This window comes from Tetrao urogallus, assembly GCF_951394365.1.
Source record: "Tetrao urogallus genome assembly, chromosome: 1".
NCBI classification, from domain to species: domain Eukaryota; kingdom Metazoa; phylum Chordata; class Aves; order Galliformes; family Phasianidae; genus Tetrao; species Tetrao urogallus.
The window spans coordinates 144,854,645-144,868,895 of NC_136813.1; positions in this window are offsets into that span (position 1 = coordinate 144,854,645).

Genomic DNA, 14,251 nt, shown 5'->3' on the forward strand with positions numbered 1-14,251 from the left:
GAAGCACAAGTGCCTGAGTTATGAGGCACAACTAGTTACCAGCAAAACCTGACACAACATTGAGCAAGTATTCTGAGTTAGTGTTTACCCAAGAGATACCACTCTTCAGAGCAGAAAGGCAAAGAGAAAAAGATGCAAGGCAGCAGATAATGTTGTACCTTCACTTAAAGAATAAAAATTAAAATGCAGAATTTGTAACTTTTTTTTTTTTTTTTTTTTGAAAGCATAACCTTTGTAAAGGGCATATATATATTAAATGCACTTATTGACCTGTTATTTGTAATGGACCATGATCTGGAGTGGAGAAGGTATTTTTAACTTTCATTGGTTACAAAATTGTACCGAGTGCACAATCAGAACTTGTGATTCTGAGGTGATCTCTGAGCATCCTCAGATGGACGAATAGCTTAGCTCTGCGTTGCTGGAACATCAGCATGTATCACTACCTGTAGCAAATATTGCAGATTCGAATGGATATTTTTGGTATGTCCTGTTTTTCTTTTTCCTTTACTTTGATGATACTGACAGCATGTAAATACAGCAACTCTTTTTCCATTTATCATTTCTACGTTTCCGGTTGGATTTAGCTATTCTTGACAGTCATGCTTCCTGCTTAAATCAAAGAATATTGTAACTGGGCAAGGAGTTGCTAATCCTTCATGGGGTCTTGCTGTCTTACTGCTTTAGGAGCATGTTTTAAATGCCTATACATTGTATACAGGACCTGGTTTTGCAGTATGCCACACTATTTTAACAGCAAAACAGTAAGAATAGTATGTGCAATTCTGTCTTTTCCTGTTGTATCAAAGGTTTATACAGTGGAAACTAACAGTGCATTATATATATATATATATATATATATATGATATAAAATATATGAAATAAATATATATATATATTTATATATATATATTTATATATATAAATGAAATATATATATATATATATATATATATATATATATATATTTTATTTCAGAGAAGACTGTTAGTAAATTCTTGTGCTTCCCTGTAGAACAGTGCACATCTGCACATCCTGTTTCACGTATCTACAGGTTGCAAAACTGGAAAATCACACTTCAGGATAAACGTGACTGATCTTCTATAGTTGGAGATTTCTTTTTTTCTGTTAAGAATGAACATCTTCAAGGGTAGATGAGGAGGTAATAACACCGAAAGGAGCGTGCGCGTTGCCAGACGGCAGTGATGTGCAGCGCTCATTTCCGTTCTCAGCTTTTGCAGTCTTGGGAAGTTGAGCTTAACTGCTTCCGAGCGTGTGCTGCTCCTTTCAGATTCACTTGCAGTCTTGTTTCCTTGACGAGGATGACTGTCCTATTTGTAAATGATAGCTTGGATATGTTTTCCGTAGAGATCGTAAGACCAATATTCTTTTAGCTCAGTCTACGTGTTAAAAGATGCTGAATTGACACTGTTAGCGTCTGAAGTTCTCTAACCTTGGGACGTGCTACATAGAGCCCGTAAGTGTGCCTATACTCCTATATACTCCATTGCATCCAAAAAGGGACCATCTCCAAGGGGAGGGAATAAAGGGAATGCATTTTGGAGCATCACTGCAGGGATTGCCATTGAAGGGAGCTGTTTTTGACAGCTCTACATTGATTAAGAAATGCATTGAAATCAAACAGCCGTTGCACAGCACTAGCTTTCAAAGTGCATAAACTGTTGATACTGGCAATTGACTGTTGTCTTATTCTACAGAAAAATTGACAATGAATAAGTGATGCACAAAACTTATTGCAGTACTGCTTTTGTACGTGACCTTCTAATCCACACAGTTGCATTTCCATGCAGCAATGCATTTCGGTACTTAATAAGTCCCTAGAATTTTTTTCTTTCACCTGATGCCAAGATCTGCTCCCAGTGAAGCCATTAACAAAGATCTCATTAACTTCTATAGGAAAAAGTCTTTGTTCTGATGAGGTGAGCATCAAGCTTTAAGCAAGCACTGGAGCCCTGGGTGTATTTGTGTTGCTCTGGAGCGCCCTGTGCTGGGAACAGGTGGATGTATCCCTGATTGCAGATGTCGTGTTCATAAACTGATCCTTCACTTATTTGTTCACACAGTTTTGATGTTCAGACAGCCTGAAATCTTTCCCTCCCTCCCCTGCCACGGACAGGGTTAAAAAGCATACTATTAACTTGTGCTGGGAGAAGGAATGTTTTTCATTGTTGCTTTTTCTTGTTTACTTGTTTCTTTTCTGAAAAAGAATGTTATGTGGCTTTCTGCAGTTCTTTTGGTAACGTTTTATATAATTTCTGGCAATTTTCCCTGCTGTGCATTTTGAAAGCCCAAGGTATTTCAGCTGTCAAAATCACTTTCAGTGTTACCTGCAGTGTTACCTACTGATTTTAATAAATGTATTTCACAATGAAGGGTGCAGTGGAAGGCCAGCAGTCACAGCTCAATAAAACATTCTTGTATGGGGAATTTTTTTTCCCCCCAAAATAATGGATTTGCACAGAAGAGAATATTGTTGCTTCAGCCTTGTAAACCTCTTCAGGATAACATGGCTCTGTTCCTTGTGATCAGATGCCTTCATTTTTAGTGAGAGTGAAGGTATCTTGCACCCTTTAAAACCCAGACAGGATTTCATTTGCCCTCACTGTTTTAGCTGATAAGCAGGAGATGAGAAATGCAAACTTATCTTAATGCATGGATCTTTTTTCTTCTTAGTAATCTACATCTAAATCCAAAAGCAGCAAGATAAATTTGTCAGTGCTGTTGTTTTGCCCTTGCAGTACTGGAAGATACTGGCTAGCTTTCTAGATTTTCAGCTGATTACTCTGATCTGTATAGCTGCAACAGGGTGAAGATGGATAAGTTCACAACAAAAGAATGGGAAGAAGGTAGAAAGAGTAAGCGTAACTTCTGTGGAGATGCTAACAAAATGCTAATTGAGAAACTACATGATTTAATTGTCAGTAACGCAGATTTGTCATACAGAATGTTCATTTTTAACATGGGAGTATGCTAGGAAGTCCCTTTTGGAATGGAGACTTCAAGTTGAAGCAACTATGGGGGAAAGGGAATACTTTGAGGGAGATACATATATAGATAACCATAAAAATAGCTGTCAAGTAAAGCAGAAAATGGAAGTGGGGAAAATGGTACCACAGGTTACTGACCCAAATTAGGCTGCTGAAACCAAAGCCTCGCTGTTTAAATTTCTGCAGCAGCTTGGATCCCCATCCTATAGAAGATTGTTTAGGTTTTAGGAAACTTGTTTAGGTTTGGGAATCTCCTTTTATTGATCTCATGCCCGCAGTTCAGAAGGAAGTGAAAGGAATACAGAGATGGGGGTGGAGAGTTACCGCAGAAAGGCATGAACAAATAGCTATTGCTTGAACCGAGTGTGCTGTTGTGCCAGGACTTGGCTTGCCCCTGTGAACTGATAGTGCTGTGTCATGAAGAAATTACTATCTGAGGCCCCAAGTGTTTTAAGACCTCAGTTGTGCATGGGATGAGCCCTGTATCCATAGAGAACCGCGTGGACTTCACAGGATCTATTTCTGAATGTGAAGCTCTGTCCAGGCAGTCGGCCGCAGAATTGTGTCCTTAACACCGTCAGTTGTAGTTACAAGGCTGTTCATATTAGATGTAATTTGGGTGCCTGTTACGTAGCCAAAACCCTCGTTACGTCATTTTCCCAACCAAGGCATGAGCAGAAGCCCTTTGCTGTACAACACCTGTATTTAAAAAAAAAAAAGAAAAAAAGAAAAAAAAAAAAAAAGTACTTCACATCCATCTAGTAAATTAAGGCATGTGATTTTGGTCTGTGGGTCTCAACAAACTTTGCTCGTGTACCTGCCTGAATGTTTCCTTAGATCTGCAGCTGTGTCTCGGTGAGAAGGGATGGCGGCCTTTGTTTTCCCCAGGGAGCACAAGAGCAGCTCTGGTCCGTCACGCTGCAGGTGACCGCTTGCTGCTGGCCAGGATCGTGGAAGGATGCATCCTCTGCACTTTTATGTGAAGTTGTCTCAAATATGGTGATTAACATGACTATTGAAATACTGTATTTTGTATAACTTAGGACGTGTAAATACACTTTTAAAACTGATCTGTTCTCTGAAGTAATAAATAAGTGCTTCCATTGTAATTCCTGGATATTGTTAATGCTTTGTGTAGCTTGATTTGGGACGATTCTATTTTTTTTCCTAGAGAACTACAGAAATCAAAACCAAGATCGATGTTGTGGAATTCTAGTCTAGTTGTGATGCTTTCTATCAAGACAAAATGTGTTTTAAAAAAAATAAATAAATAAATGAGCTACTTAGGCAGAGAAACTGAGAATTTGAGGGAACTGATTCTCTTCCAGTCTTTCTTTAAGGGTAGTCACCCATGGCACCAGTAACTGTATTCTTCCCACCCCATTAGCTGAGCAATTAATTTTGTTGTGCGTGAGTAGCATTTGGAAAGTGGCAGTGTTAAATGATTCATAACACGGAGTGATTGAGGAAACTGAAAGGGTTTGGTTTGTTTGGTTGTTTTTTTTTTTTGTTTTTTTTTTTTTTAACTGTTCCCTCTTTCAGCTTGAACAGATCTGCCTCCACCCTTCAGCCAGACTGCAGCAATGAAACAGTGAGTGACTTACTGATGCTCATTTGTAACCTGGATAGCCTACATCTCTATTAGATGCGTTACGTACGTAGATGGCACGAGTACCCTGTCTTGGTTTTAGAGAGGGAGAGCAATTAACGAGTTGAGGTTGTGCTGGATGCTGCACAGCTGGAACACCCATCAGCTTTCATGACCTGTTCTATCTTTTGTTAAAAGAGGAACAGTGGAGCAAGCTGGGTTGATGGTTGGACTGAATGATTTTACAGGTCCCTCCCAACCTTAATGATTCTAATCACAAGCAGTCCGTTAGGAAACACCAACACTTTGAGGAGATGTGGAGACTGGTCTGTCAGTCTTCAGTAGGAGATCAGCCTGTGATAACAGCCTCTCCAGCCATAACATAACTTCTTTGTCTTCAATGCTGTACTGGAACGGACTTTATCTGGTATCAGCTGCTTCTGTGGTGTTCCATAAACAACAAAGCTACAGCATCTTTTCTAGTGAGTACAGATGATCTCTTCTTCCCCACTCCCCTCCCCCACCCGTGTCTCTAGGCTATAAAATAGCTAAGCATATGTGCAGAGTGTTCAGAAAATTCTGTTCCTATAAGGCTTTTTCAAAGGCATTCAGACTCAAATAAAAAGTCAGAGGGAACTCCTGTCTGCTATATTTGGCCCAAAATTCTGTTTCCTCTTGGATAAAAATATTTTATTTGGCTTCAGACGTGGCACTGATCTGTCCCAGCAGTTCAATGGGATGGATGATAAATCTGCACAGTATTTATATGAGAGACAAATGAACCTTAGTTTTACTACGTGTTAACTTGTCTAATCTCTTGGATGCCTACTCCTGAAGGTTATCTAAATAATTCCTATAAATGTAGCTGCTTTTCAGAGCAGCCCATGAAATAAATTTGAGATCATTCTGGCTGAGAGATTCTATAGAAACAAAGGAAATAATAAAGATTGTATTGTGGCTGGGTAAAGCTGGATCGCCATAAATGGTTTTAATTCATATATGAATCTTCTGTCCCGAACTACTTCTTTTGTACATAAACCTACACACTCTTGGCAGCTGTTAGAAGAAAATAAAGGTGCTTAAACAGCAATCAAATGAAGAAAGGGCATTTCACTGTTGCAGAGTTGGTATTATTTTATATTTCCATTTATTACACTTTTTAAATTGTATAAACCACAGATTTGAATTCTCAAAGTCTTCAGCTTGGATTCTGTGAGTAGTTTCAATCCTCTCACCTCTCTGCTCATAACTGGTTTTTAAGAAAAATAAAAGCTTTTGTTTAAAATGTAAAATTTTGACTGTATTAAATTCTGTTAGTACCCTTCCTTTTTAAGAAATAAAAAGTATATTCCACTACGCAGAGATTCGGTAGTTTTGTTCTCTAGATAGCAATCTGTGTGCTGAACACAACTGCCAGTATTACACCTGCAGTTTGCACTGAAGATGGCAGATGCTGAAGAGCTGCTTGCCTTCTGTGACCCCATTGCTGTTCCCATGTGTTAACTATTTGGTTTGCAGGTAGCTGCTATCTGGCTCTCCTTTTCTGAATTAATTGGTTTAGAAATCTGCGAGGTTTTGAGGACAGCTTTTCCTTCATTTTTAACCTAAATTTTGCTGCTTTTTTTTTTTTTTCCTTCCAAGTGTTGATAGGTAAAGATCAACCTAATGGGAAAGGAGTGGTAAGAAATGCCGTTTATACGCTCAGTGTCTGGCTGACTTTCCAGAGGAAGATGCTTAGTTTCCTTGGCCTCTTGCAGTCTATAACAGTTCTACCTGAGATGTATGCTCTCAAGGAAGATGAGCTCACTGGCATTTTAGTGCATTTGGGCTATTTTAGCATACCGTGAGAATGCAGTAAGGTTGATTTGATTCTTTGCTTTTGTTAAAAGTATCTCATGAAGAGAGTACCTTGTGATTTGGGGGGTGAGGGCAGGTAGGAAAGAAATGATTTCAAACAGGAAACGTAGATGTTCACTGATTGTGAAGGGAAGAGGTGTACAGACTAGGCACTATAGAAAGTCTATGAAGAGCGGCTTAACCTCTTGTTGAAAAGGGTAATTCTGAAATGAATGCACGAAGATGACTGTGAAGATGACTATCTACAACCCACCGTGGTGGATTAGCAAATGAATTGGTGTGATTTTGCAGAAGGAAGGAAGTGTAACCGAGTTGCTTTTCCCTGGCTATCTGCCTGAGACATGATTAGCGATTCAGGCAATCTGAGCAGGAAAGCTAAAAAGCTAAACGCTGTGTAGAGGAAGGGGCCTGACCTGTGCTGTGTGTTGTGGGCCAAGAACATGACATTGCCAAGACAAAGTACTGCAGTAGAAACTGAGTGGCTACAAGGGTGTGTTGGATGCATCCTCATAGTGCTTCTTGGCCTCAGTGCTAGAATCAGGGGGAGATGCTTGGTATCTGCTCCCTGTTGTAAATGCAGCTGGCAGCAGTGCAGATGTTGATAACACAGTGCCTTCTTTCCAGGGTGATTGTACGTCCTCTCGCGTGTGTGGGGAACAAGTTTCTAAACATGCCAGCTCTGAACATTGTACTGCTAGTTCCTTACAGGAAATGGAAGTGCTTTCTCCTACTTGTAGCCATTAGTGATCTGAAAGATGGCTATGGAAAAAAAAAACAGCTTCTTATTTCAACCTCCTTCCCGCTATATGCTGGGGGGATCTGCTGACTTCAGGACTTGGACTGTATTCCATTTTCCTCTTTTCTCCTCTGATCTGTAGAGAAGCAGGGAAATAATCTGTCCTCTGCTGCTCTGAAATAGCAACTGGAATGCTTTCATTGAGAAATATGCAACAGAGAAATATACACCAAGCTCAGGGTGCTTGCTTGCTGCTGGTTGTGATAGCTGTAGTTACAGTTAGTATAGTTACATACATCTACATGTAGTTAGATGTAGCCATTGGAGAGTACATTTCAAATATTTTATGTAGCTTTCAAATGTTACAACTCTCAACTGCGATGACTTGGGCTTTAAGATGCTAAATCCATGGGTGAGCAGGTTGCAAAAATGTTTTCAACTTCCTCTTGCCCTTAAAACAAGAAGAATAAAAGTAACTGAAGAGCAGGCTGATACGTTCCCTGCTGATGTGCAAAGCTGGAGGCAGCCTACTGTGGGCCTGGTGAAGCAGCAGGACCTGCAGCATCCCAAATCCTGGGTGGGATGTTGCTGGAGACTCCGTGTGTATACCAGATACTACAGCCAAAACTGCCCACAGTGGAAGGAGGCAGGAGACTGGAGATGCGTTGAGTAAAGGATTCAGTCTTTCTCCCCGTCCCAGGGCTGGGAGGGAAAGGCATTCAGCGGGTGAGGAGGGAGATCGTTGCTGGACTAAGGAATGAAAAAGCAATGGAAGGGAACCAGGAGCTAACGGGTTGTGAGCATGTAAGATAAAAGTCGGCCATTTATGCTGGAATGAGGGGGCTGCGGGACGTCCCCGGGAAATAACAGCAAAAGGGCAACAGGCGACGACCCTCCTTCCCTCTGAAAAGGGAGGAGGCAGAAGAGGGCTCGGAGATTGCCTCCCCAGCTCCTGGCTGGGGGAGCAGGGCCAGGGCCGGGCTCGTCGGTGCTGCCAAATGGCGGCGGGGCGGTGTCATGGCGGCGACGTGCCGCCAGAAGGCGCTGCGGCAGCGCGCAGCGCTTCTCAAGGGCGCTTCCCCGCGGCTCTCGGTGGGCTGGGTGCCCGGGGAGCGTCCTGACCGCCCCCTGGAGATCCTTCCTGCCGTGTGCTCGGAGGAACAGCGGTAACCCTCTGGCTGGAGGAGGGAGTGACTTTCCTAAGGTTACGGGGGGAGATGGGGAGGACAAGGCAAGGCGGGGAGAAGGGACAGGACGACTTAGGGGTGAGGAGAGGGAGGCCCGGGGGAGGTGGGAAGGTGCAGGGCAGGAGGGCTGAGGAGGATGCTTCCTCTGCGTACCGCCACCCTGCCCTTATCCCTCCGTGGCCGTGGTGCCGTGGCCACCGGAATTTCCCCCCGTGTGCCCGCGCCTGAACGGCCGCACGGCCCAGCTGAGGCTGCGGGAAGAGCTGGGGAAGGAGCGAGGGGGGTTTTAAAAATAGTCCCCTTTGCATTTCTGCAGCTGTCATTCTCAGCTCCGCGTGAGCCTGAGGCGCCCCGGCTCCTATTCGCACAGCCACGTACGTAATGGGAGACACGTGGGCACGGCCGCTGGCTGGGAGCGGGCACAGGCGTGACATTTAACCGGCACGGCCCGTCCCCAGCGCTGCCGCAGCCAGGAGCCGGCAAGTGCTGCTCCTGGGAAGGGGCTGTGGGATGGGTTGGGGGCTTCAGAAGGCAAAGCAGCGCTCCGGGTCCCCGTGTTTGCTATGCTGGGCTGGGCACTGCGCTGTGCGCTCCATCTCTGTCTCTGGTGCAGCTCGGAGCCGCAGATATTGCTGACTCGGGGCAATTCCTGAGCAAACGTGGCATGTGCAGGCAGGTCAGGAGGACGGAGCCTCCCAGCCTATCTCATCCCCAAACACGTCCACCCTTCCCACCTTCTGGCCAGGAACTGAGCCATATGTCTGCTCGCTGTAGGATCCTCTCCTCTTCCAGAGATCACCGGCTTTCACGCTATGTAAGCCGGCAGCCAGACTGCCTGGGGTGACGCGTGAGTCATTGCGGTGCGGTTATTTAAAGTCTGTCCTCTGAGTGCCAGCCACGTGCCTGTGCTGCGCAGAAGGAGCAGAAAGCCCCGGAGGAGCCTGGGGTTGGCATGCAGAGGGACGGCCACAACAACTGTGTCCAAACCCACAGACTCACCGCAGGAGGTGGCCGTGTCATTGCCCACTATTGGTCACTGGCACTGAGTGGTGCTGTGCTTCTCCCGGTGCTGGAATGGGAGCCAGAACCTCAGCCCAAAGCCTCAGGCAGCTGCAGGCTTCCAACAGCAGTTAGGAAGTGGATGTTCTCGCTCGTAAATATTTATGGCATATTCTAACTACTCCCTGATGTTTTCCATTAGGGCTGACATCCCAGAGTGATGAGTAAGCCCCAACCAATGCCCTTCTTGGCACAGCATTACTCTGCTGGGCCCGCAAAGGAGCCTGGCGTGTGGATGAGTCTCTCTCCCTGCTCTCTGCTGGCCCCACAGGGAAGTAGGGTTTATCAAATGCTGGAGATAAGTTGGGCCTTGCTGCTGTCCTGCCCTGCTGAGAGGTGCTGGGACCTTCAGGCATCAGCTGTGGGACTGCTCATGGTGCCCCAGGACAGGACTGGCCCTGCACCTCCATGGGGTTCTTCTCAACCCTCGAGCTCACACAGTGCATCTTTTCTCATTGATATCATATAGCATTTCATCGTATCATAGAATCATTAGGGTTGGAAAGACCGCTAAGGTCATCCAGTCCCACCATCAACCAGTGTCTGTGACTGCTCTAGACCACGTCCCTCAGTGTCACATGTACCCATCAAAGCACCACAAAGGTATCAAGAAAGATATTGGTGCTAATTGCTCATTAAGCATTTCCAGAAAAAGCCAGCCCTCCCACTCCTACGAACTGCATTACAGCTCCAAACACCACTTCCACCCAAGACCTTGGGCTCCAAGCCCATCTGCAGCCCAAACCTCCCTCTGCTGAGCCCTCCTACGCCGTTACGCTGCATGAGACCTCCGCTCCTTGTTGCTACAGCTGTAGAAGCAGGGGCTGACAGAGCAGGGGAGGGATCAGCACTGCTCCAAACACGTGCTTTGTGCTCCAGCTTAATCTGCTCCAGGCCCTCAGCAGCTGCTGTTTATTGGATCTGCTGTCTGCTGCCAGAAGTCCATGTGAGCCTCGGGACCTTCACTGCAGTGATGGATGTGCTCAGGGTGGTGCAGAGCTTATGCTGAGCTTGGTCCCAGCAAACAAGCACTGAGATGTTCTCTCATCGTTTTCATTCCACCACTTGGAGACACAGCAAGCAACTGCTGGAGAATGATTTAGGACATGAAGAATCCTAGAATCGCCGAATTGTTTGGAGCTGGAAGGGACCTTAAAGCCCACCCATTTCCAACCCCCTGCCGTCACCCAACGCCCCATCCATTGTAGAGTTGTTCAAGGGTTGGTGGGGCCCTTGGCGTCCTGAAGATAGGGAATGCTCTGCAGCAAAGCCCAGAGGTGGGTGGCGGGCAGCCTTGTGCTGCGCTCAGGTACAGTGACAGCCTGACACCTTGGTGGCAATGTCGGGAGGATGAAGCCCTGTGGTATTTTGGTAATAGCAGAGCTGTGAATCGCAGCTTCCCGGCTAAATTGCGCTTGAGTAATGCTCTCATGACTTGACTATCTACCCAACGTTTTAATTAGTCATTTCTGTCTTCCCTCCCGCGACACCGTATTAAGTACAAAATTATTGTTATTAGCACAAAATGGCTGCCCTCACGCCCACACCCTCACAGCTCTTTTCAAGATGGGGCTGTGTTTCAGAGGCAAGGGGTAATCTCCAAAGCATTTGTGAAGCCATTGGAGGAAAAATCACCAACGCGGTAGAAATAGGCTAGAAATCATCTCGCTGTACTCAACACTGTGAGGCCACACCTCGAGTGTTCAGTTCTGGGCCCCTCACTAAAGAAAGACATGGAGGGCCTGGAGTGTGTCCAGAGAAGGGCAGCAAAGCTGTGGGGGGTCTGGAGCACGAGTCTGATGGGGAGCAGCTGAGGGAACTGGGGTTGTTCAGTCTGGAGAAGAGGAGCTCAGGGGAAACCTCATTGCTCTTTACAATGACCTGAAAGGAGGCTGTGGTGAGGTGGGGTTTGGCCTCTTCTCCCAGCTAACAGCAATAGGACAAGAGGGAATAGCCTCAAGTTGTGCCAGGGGAGGTTCACATTGGATATTAGGAAACATTTCTTCTCAGAAAGAGTGATGCTAGTTGGAACAGACTGCCCAGGGAGGTGATGGAGTCACTGTCCCTGGAGGTATATAGGGAAAGGGTAGATGTAGTACTTAGGGGCATGGCTTAGTGGGGGGAATTGGTTAGATGGACAGTTGGACTAGATGATCTTAGTGCTCTTTTCCAACCTCACTGATTCCATGAATCTATGAAATTACTCTTTTGCCCCTTTTTTCACAGCTGACTTGGGGGCTGGCATCCACTGAAGTCAACTAAGTTTGATACTGAGTGCAAGAGAGACACAGGCACTGGAGAAGGACATCTGTGGCAGAGGTACAGGGCAGGAATTTGCCATGGCAAAGGCCTCTTCCACCACTGAGTGCCCTCGATGCCCCTCTGTCATTACATTGCATCAGCACCCATGATGTGTCAATGCCCCATTGCCAATTGGCTTCTGATTAAACCCTTCTGGACTTTAATGAGATTTCCTCCTTCTCTAAACCAGTGGTCATGGGTATGGTCACCCCGGTAATCCCAGGGTAATTTTGGACATCCTGGGAGGGGTGGCAGAGCCGAATGCAGCGCCCTTCAAAGGCAGAAAGGTGTTTTGGAGACTTCCAACAAAGCAAGAATCCACCTTGCAAAACCCATTGTCCCGGCGGTGAGCGGAGGCTGGTTTGAAGAAGCCGTCCATCCAGCTCCCCTCATCCCCAGCCGTGCAATCCTCGCATCTGCTGCCTGCTCTGTCATTAGCTCCTGGGCCACTGCCAGGGGCTGTGGCAACACCTGAGCTACTAATCGGGCTACTGCAGCAACACCAGGAAACTTGTGCCAGCCGAGCCACGTGCTGCAGCACAGCCTGAGCTCCCGCAGCTGTATGCCATGCTGACATTGATAGAAACAGCACATTGCTGCATGCAGGTGGCTGTGGCCAACTTCCCAAGTTTCCTGGTGGGCACATTCCCGTCTGGTGAATGCTGGTACCTGTGGTTGCTTTACCTGCTCTCATATCCAGATTGTTGGGAAACCCTGCTGCACTCCTGGGGTCTTCTCATGGGCTCTGGCAGCAGGTACATGCACTGGCAAACAGATGGAGATGCAGACGCATCCCTTCACTTCTCTTTTAATGGCCTGCCTGGTGAAGAGCATCGGCACCAGGAGGTGCTTCAGGCAGGAGCTGAGCAGGCTGTGCCCAAGGGCAGGAAGCCCTGGAGAGGCCCTGCAGCCTGCCTTGCTGAGTTAGATTCACCAAGTGACAATTACCTCCTGCAGCAGTAGTTACCAGTTCCCCTGCCAGCATCATCCCCAAAAAACAGGAAGCCTGGCACTCCAGCTGGCCCAAGCTCCTTACATCCAGACCTGGGTACAAGGAGGGATGTTGGAGCTGTTGGGCAGGTGCAGAGGAGGCCACAAAGATCCTCAGAGGACTGAAGCACCTCTCTCACAAAGACAGACTGAGGGAGCTGGGCTTGTTCAGCCTGGAGAACAGAAGGCTGTGGGAAGACTTCATTGTGGCCCTCCATTACTTGAGGGGAGCTTATAAGCAGGAGAGGGAGTGACTTTTTACGTGGGCAAATAGTCACAGGACAAAGGGGAATGGCTTTAAACTAAAAGAGGTGAGATTTAGGTCAGGCGTTAGGAAGAAATTCTCCACTCAGAGGGTGGTGAAGCACTGGCACAGCTGCCCAGAGAGCTGTGGGTGCCTCAGCCATGGAGGTTCAAGGCCAGGTTGGATGGGGCTCTGGGTAGCTGAGCTGGGGGGTGGCAGCCCTGCCCGCAGCACGGGGTGGGACTGGGTGGGCTTTGAGGTCCCTTCCAACCCAACCATCCTGTGAGTCTATGATTCCCTGTACTTGAGGAGACAAAAACAGTGATGTGTCTTCATCCAAGACAATATCTAGGGGGAGGTAAAGACTGGATCGATCAAGCCAGCATTCAGGAACTTCTCCATCACAACACTTTGTTCCTGCTTTTGTGGCTCCACGATGATGACGGGCAGCTGCCATCAGCCGTACGTGTGAGACGCTAGCCTGGGGGAAGGCAGTTGTGCAACTTCAGGGGCCATTGCTGGTGTTCTAGATGATGATGTCCAGCCCTGACTGGTTCTTGGCTATGCAGCTGTACTGGACAGGCAAGGGAAGGGTCCAGTCCACATTGGCCCAGGAGGCTTCACAGGTGACTCTGTGGTCCCTAAGTGACCCAGCACAACAAGTTCCTCCTGCTTTCCAGGAAAGTTGAGTGATGTGCAGCCGCTGGGGACACCTGGCACTTGTGCGGTGTCCCCAGGGCAGCCAGCACTTTGTCCCCAAGCAATGCGGGGCACTGAACACCCAGGCCAAGGTCAGCATGGGGCCACTGGGGTTTTCCCATCTTCTGCCCGGCCATGGGAGGGGACAGGACAGACTCTATGAATGGGAGAACAATGAGATGTGGTGAATGGGTTTCTCCTGCAGCAAATGCCAGTGTGGTGCAGCTGTTGTGGAGCAGATGTTGGTTAGATGTGCAGTTCTCTGCTTCTCTGCTTACTACAAAGCTGTTGAAGTCTACTGGGGTCATTGGCTTCCACAAGGTTTCCACCTATAGGAAGCACCAGTTGATAAAAAAGTTCACAAAGCACCCGGGGAAAATAATGCTTCTCAAAGAGTACTTCAGAGAATGAAAATGATTCACTCTAAGGTTAAAAATTGACCAGATAGTTTTAGTGGGCAAGTTTCTAGTCTAAAGGAATATTGATCCTTAGTAGATGCTTAGCAATGGCATGACTGGGGTGGACTGGCCATCTGTCCCTAACATGTCTCTATTTAGGATGAGAGGTAATGGCCTTAAGTTA